This window comes from Bison bison, unplaced genomic scaffold, assembly GCF_000754665.1.
Source record: "Bison bison bison isolate TAMUID 2011002044 unplaced genomic scaffold, Bison_UMD1.0 scf7180017864380, whole genome shotgun sequence".
In the NCBI taxonomy this organism is placed as follows: Eukaryota; Metazoa; Chordata; class Mammalia; order Artiodactyla; family Bovidae; genus Bison; species Bison bison.
In genome coordinates, this window is record NW_011494952.1 from 3266989 (window position 1) to 3273485 (window position 6497).

Here is a 6497-nt window from a genome sequence, read left to right on the forward strand (position 1 = left end):
GGGTATGGTGTCCACGCTGCCCGCAGTGGCAGCCTTCAACCAAGGTGGGGGTGGTGGGAGAAACAAACAGAGGGGGTTTGTGTGGCATTGAGTGCAGGCCTCAACACCTCCCCTGGGCTCTGACATGCCTGTTTGTCAGGAATGACAGGCCTCATTTGATCTGTTCATAAGTGCAAGCTTTTGGGATTTTTGGCCTCCACCCTTAAGTCTTCTCCATGCCCACTACCTCCAATAAAAAACAACTAAGTTAAACTAAGAACTCTAAGGTTAGGGGAAAAAAAAAAGGGCCCCGTATCTTTTCCTAACTACTCCTACTCCCCCTCCAGGTCCCTACTTGGCTGCAGGAAAGAAAGCCTAAAACTAGAGTAGGAATGTCACTTTAGAAATCATTTTTTGGAGCAGTTTTATTAATTTCACTTCTCTGTGGTTACCACATGTTTGGGGAAGACAATTGATTTCACAGATCTGCGTGGGAGGCTGAAGATTTGGCTCTGAGGCGGCAGAGAAAACGTACAGCAAGAACAGGCTCACTAATTGACACACAGCAAAGATGTTCTTTAAGGAAACTTCTTTCAGTGCCTGCTTTTTTAAATTTAAATTTTTAATTTTTAAGTTAATTGTATTTTTTTTGAGGGAGACTATTTTTTTTCCCCTCTACCCATTCATCTTCCTCCCCTTAACCTCCTTCCCCAATATTTCCATGTAAGAAATTAAGAGGAAACCTGAACCAAGCGTTAAGTCATCATTTTGAATCCAAAGGCACTGCCAATGACGACTAACATGTCCAAGGCCAGCGCTTCAACAGAAATAATCTCTCACTGTCTGGGATGGTATTGCCGCTTCTGCTTCTAGTTTGAAACTGTCAGTTGAGATGTCTTTGGTATGAGCAGGGTCTCAGCAAGGTAAGGAGAAGCAGGTGATTCAGGTCAGCCCCATGAGCCGTTGTATTTGGGACAGGTATGCCCACAGGTATGGAGGTCACTGTTACATTTTGAAGGGAGAGAGACAATTAGAGCTTTTGAGATGTCAGCTTGAATGAGTGCATCATCCAGAAGGAATCAGTTCTGATTCTAAATAAATAATAGGCCAAGCTGAAAAAAAAAAAAAAATCTCAATCGTTAGATCTGTGGGTGGTGGTGGGTGAGTAGCTGCTGTTTTAGAACTTTAAATGTGGGTTCCTTGGCATTAGCTTTATTTAAAATACAGTGGTAGCTCTTCCACGCCCTCTGAAAAGTTAATAGCCCACCTTAAAGGAGATGGTAGTCCTGCAGTGTTTCTATGTTACTAATTGTACTGCACTTGTGGGAGGAGTACATGGCGCTTCAGGGAACCCACAAAAGACAGAGTTCCTCCCAAAACAACTTCCACAATGACTTGAGACAGATAAGGTGATGACTTGATCCGCAGATGATTGGGGGCCTGATGTGACATAGACGGGAGTAGGCTTGGGAATGTATGTCCTTGCCCAAACACTCAAGAAATCCATCAAATGGTCACTCGTGCTGCTGAAAGCCAGCTGTGTTCACCTTGTCGCTTTTTGTTCTATCCTTTGGTCTCTCCTCTACTCCTCTATTCAAAGCAATCAGGTCCTAAATGAGCTGAGAGGGCTTGTCCCACCATCAAAGTTCTGCCCCAGAGTTTCAGTTAGCATGAAAATGAGTAACATGTCTGAGCTAGTCATGTATGTGGATCCTGAAGAACTGTCTCTGAAGATATGGGAAGGGAAGGAAGCGTCTGAGAAGATTGGTGTGGGTGGGAGGCCGTTCCAAGTTCAGACGATGACAAGAAAACTGCTATGGGGCTCATCTAGAGGTTCCTGAGGTGTGAGGAATTGAATCCCGGCTCTTGTTTCTAACCCTCTCTGTGACCTTGGCTGAGCTCTAAACTCTCCCCAGAAAAAATGGGAGTTATATCATATCAGGCTGCCAAAGAAGAGTATTATTCCAAATGCTAAAGCCTTGCATTAAAAAAAAAAAAAAAAAGTGAGACCAAGGGAAGGAAGGAAAAAGGGGGCTGTGAGTGGAGAGGAAGTGACACGTTTCATGAAATCGGAGCTTTTCAAGGTTGGTTTGGGCACAGTTTCAAGAGGAAGTGCCGGTTATTAAGACAAACAATTGCTAATCTAATCTCTATCAGGAGACATATTTAAGTTCAAGCACACATTTTTTTTTTTTCTTTTTGACTCTTCTGGATTTTTGATTTTCAATTGAATGCTGTAATAGGAGTATAAATTTGATGGAAGAAAAACAATTTAAGGAAGAACTATTTCTGATGTCTGCTACGTGTATGAAGTTGAAGAAATTCATTTGATTAGCAATCTAGAAGAATGTAATATTTTGGACTTCTGCCTAAAGCTCCCCTTCCTAGTTAACTAGTTAATCTTCATTTAACTAGAACTTCCTCCTCTGAAGGCTTCCTGTGCCCCTCTTCTGGCCAGGCTCTCCTCCTTCGGGCTCTGCGGCTCCTCAGGCACACTGAACACATCACACTAAGCCAGAATGGCCTGGTTACTTGTCTTTCTACTAAACTGGCTTCTTGAAGACTGAAGATACCTGGCCTGCGTTAGATGCTTAATAAACTTTACGTCAGTGTTGAATGTAGATGGAAAAGAGAGAAATAAGGATTATCCCTGTATTGGTTTTGTATTGCTGTGTAATAATTACCACAAGCTATGTAATAAATTACCTCAAACTTAGTGGCTTAAAACAACTCGCATTTACCATGTTAGTTTCCATGGGTCAGGAGTCTGGGCACAGCCTAGTGGAGTCCTATACTCAGGGTCTCAGCAGGCTGCAGTCGGGTGTTGACCTGGGCTGTGGTCTCCCCTGGGGGCTGTTGAAAGAATTCATTTTCTTATGGTTGTACTGGCAGCGACGGGAGCAGAGGGGAGGTGATCCTTGCTTCTCGCTGGCTATTGGCTGGAAGCCACCCTTGAGTCTAGAGGCCACCAGCAGCTCACACAATGGATGTTTGCTTTTTCAAGGCTTTCAGGAGAATCTCGGTCACTGTAGTTGGCTGAAACAGATTTCACATAACATAATGTAATCAAGTGAGTGACACCTCATCACCTTTGTTAGATTTCTGTTTGTTTAAAGCAATTCCTAGGTCTCGCCACACTCAGAGGGATGGGATTATACAAGGGCCTAAGCCAATGGAGGTCACTTTTGGTTAGGAGGGTCTGCCTCAGTCTCTGCATAATCCATTCCACTATCATGAGCACTTTTACTCCACCAAAAGCCTTTGTTGAGGCTTGCAGGAAAGTAGTTTATTTCTAGCCTGTGCTTCATTATCTAAATCAGTTTTTATATTTTGTGGTTATAAGCATAGCAATCTGGTATTTCTCAAGTCATGTGTTGTGTAAAAGTCCTCATGTTAATTATTCAGCTAGTAGTTCTCATCTCCAGTCCACCCTGGCTTCTTGTTATATCAAGGGGCAGGAGGAGGGAAGAGGAGACTTGCTGCTTCCTATCTGTTGGTGTCAGCATCCACCCAGCATTGGCAGTTGATTCTGGTCCAGCCTCTCCCAGAACTTCCAAAGCCAGCCTCAATGTACCCATCAGAGAGCAGCACTAGGTGGGCAGTACTCTCTCCATGGAGGTCTAAGCTCCAGCTCTGTGGGACCTTCTTCCAAGCTTGCAGGTTTTAATAACCGTGTTTGCTTCTCTTTGTTCTCCTTAGTGGCAGTGTCAATGTCTGCAGTTATTCCTTGGCATTAGCTTAATATTTTCATTTTGATTTCCTCTAACACTTATTTAACCAAAGCCCTGCATTATATTTTCTTTGTTAAAATACCTAATATGGTTTATATTCCTCACTGACCCTGACTGATACAGCACTTTAATTTTCAATGAAGTTACCAAGAAATTGTAGGATCTTACTTAATAACTGCTATTGAAATTTTATATACCAAAGTAACTGACATTTAGCAAACAGATGAAATTCATCTTCTGGTTTCCAAGTTGATGCTTTTAGAATGCTGGGTCCATAGTTGACTTTGCCAGTCTATTTAAGGCTTCCTGGCTAAGTAGTAATAGATATAAATAAGCTCTCAGGGGGTGATTCATTCATTTACTCCCCAAATTACAGTGAATCATGACTAGAGAGACTCCAGCCCCTGAGAAGCCCAAACTTAGAAATCAGCAAAGCTATTTGTGTGAAGTTATGGACCATACTCGGATATCCCCATTTCGCAGATGTGGAAACTGAAAGGTTGATTTTCATCCAAGGTCTCTTGCTGGTAGAAGCCTTAGAATCAGGCACTCTTAGTTATAGATATCGTATCACCTAGGCCCTGAACTAATTTCTCTTCCCTTGTTGCCTAACTTTTTAAATGGGATCTACACCCAAGTTCAAAATCTTTGAGTCACTGAAAGATGACTCCCCCATCTCCTTCTCCCTTAAATTAGGCCTGCTGATCTTCCTCCAAAATGTTTCTCCCATCTGTCCCCTACATTTGTTTGCTACAGTGGGTGAGTTTGTTTAGGCCCTCACTATTTCTTGCTCAGGCTATTAAAATAGCCTTCTGATTGGGCTCTCTGTTGTTGTCCATTTGGTACACTGCTCTTGGAAAAATGTGTCTCAAATATAACTCAGAGAATATTACTCCTTTCCTCAAGAACTATTGGTGGCTCCCAATTGCCTATAGGGTAACATTCAAATATCTCAGCTGGGAAGATACAGCTTTCTTCAGAATTTGATCTCAGATATGTTCCTAGCCTTACCTCCTGTACCTTCATGCCAGCCATGCCTGTTAGGTATCCTTGATGCCAGCCACGCCTGTACTCCTGATGAATCTGTCTTTCCTCCTGCTAAAGCTGGCACACCTTCTTATCATGAACTCCTCTTGCCCAGCCCCATCTCCTCCCTGAAATCCCACCCAGTGCCTAAGAGTCAACTCAACTTCCACCTCTTCTGTCCACCCTTTCTTGTTTATCTGAGTTGAATGATCTCTTCTTCCGCTTTCTGAAATGACTGTGTAAGGCACGGATGGATAAGGATGAGAGCTGCAGAGTAGGACAGCTGGCACTGATGATGACCTATCCTGTCCTATGGCAATGTGTATACTATGCTCTTTATTCACATCATCTCATTTAATAACCTCATAAATTCATTTGAGATATGAACTTTCTGTTTTACAGATGAGAAAGCTGACTTCATGAGGTGACAGAAATTGCTCAATATCATGGAGCTCATTTTCTATCTTATATAAATTACTTGTGTATCCTCTTTTCTTTCCTCTGAATGGGTAGCTCACTGAGAGCAAGGAGCATTCCTTGTTCAGCTATGATCCAGGCTTATGGTGGGTAATAAATCACCAATTTGCTGAAAAGTCTCAGAATTCACATATTTTGCACCAGATTGTTTTGCTTTATTCTGTGGTGGATTTTATTTGATTGGTTATATAGCAAGTATATTTGGGCTTCCCAGGTGGGTGCTAGTGGTGGAGAACCCACCTTCACCAACGCAGGAGGCATAAGAGATGTAGGTTTGATCCCTGGGTTCGGACGATCCCCAGAGGAGGGCATGGCAACCCACTCCAGTATTCTTGCCTAGAGAATCCCATGAAGAGAGGAGTCTGGCAGGCTTCAGTCCATAAGGTCACAAAGAGTCAAACACAACTGAAGCGACTTAGCACAACAACAACACATCAAGCATATGCCTGTGTTCTATGTAATGTAAATGGGGGGAAGGTTGACAGGGAGGAAGGAGTATTTCTAAAAAGACTAGCATAAATTGGTTCCTGGATTCCTTCTGTTATAGTTTGAGAGATGGTCTTAGCTTGACAGTGGTTCCTGAAGTTTTTGCTTTAAAGAGTTACACTTGAATTCAAGAGCACTTTGAATTTGTAAAGAAACTGCAGTGAGTATTCATCATGCAAAGACTCCTGAAGGTCTGCTAATGATCACTTTGTTTTCTACGTTTGAAGTTTTGTATATTGGCATACTCTTTTTTAAGAGCAGGGCATTGCCCAGTACACAATGAGGGAGGCCTCTTTGGAAATTTTAATGCAGCCAGAGTTTGGGTGGGAATTATTCAAAAACTACTCAAATGACTTATTAAACAAAAAGTCAGGAGCATAGATTCAAGGTCATGAGCTAGAGCCTTGAGGTCAGAAGGAGCTTGGTTCCATTGGAAATAATAAGATTGACCTTTTAAGAGAGCAGCTTTGTGGAGATGGCCGTGTAGATAACACCTCAGGATTCAGTGCAGAGGGACACATTTTTGGTAAATGCATTCAGTTGCCTTTTGCTCTGATTTCAGAGCTGCAAGAGCTGTGGGAAAATGCTGCTCCCGGATTTGAGATGGCTTTCAAAGAACCAAGGGCTCCTTATGCAGCCCCACTTCCGGGTGGCCATTTCGTATTCTTGTGAGGGGCCCAGGGAACAGAGATGGAAGTGTCTGAGATGCGGGGGAGGAGGGAGGAAGTTCAGGAAAGAGTCCAGGAGAACCAGACTGCTTGTCAAACAAGTGGAGGAGGTGGGGAGTTTTGGGCGGCG

The 6497-nt window shown here is 43.0% G+C and overlaps 1 protein-coding gene across 1 annotated transcript in view; it reads right to left on the reverse strand.

Moving 5' to 3' along the window:
- Positions 1-6497, reverse strand: part of LOC105001254 (talanin-like) — a 161955-nt gene that overhangs the window by 114657 nt on the left and 40801 nt on the right. The gene's annotated exons all lie outside the window — the stretch shown is intronic.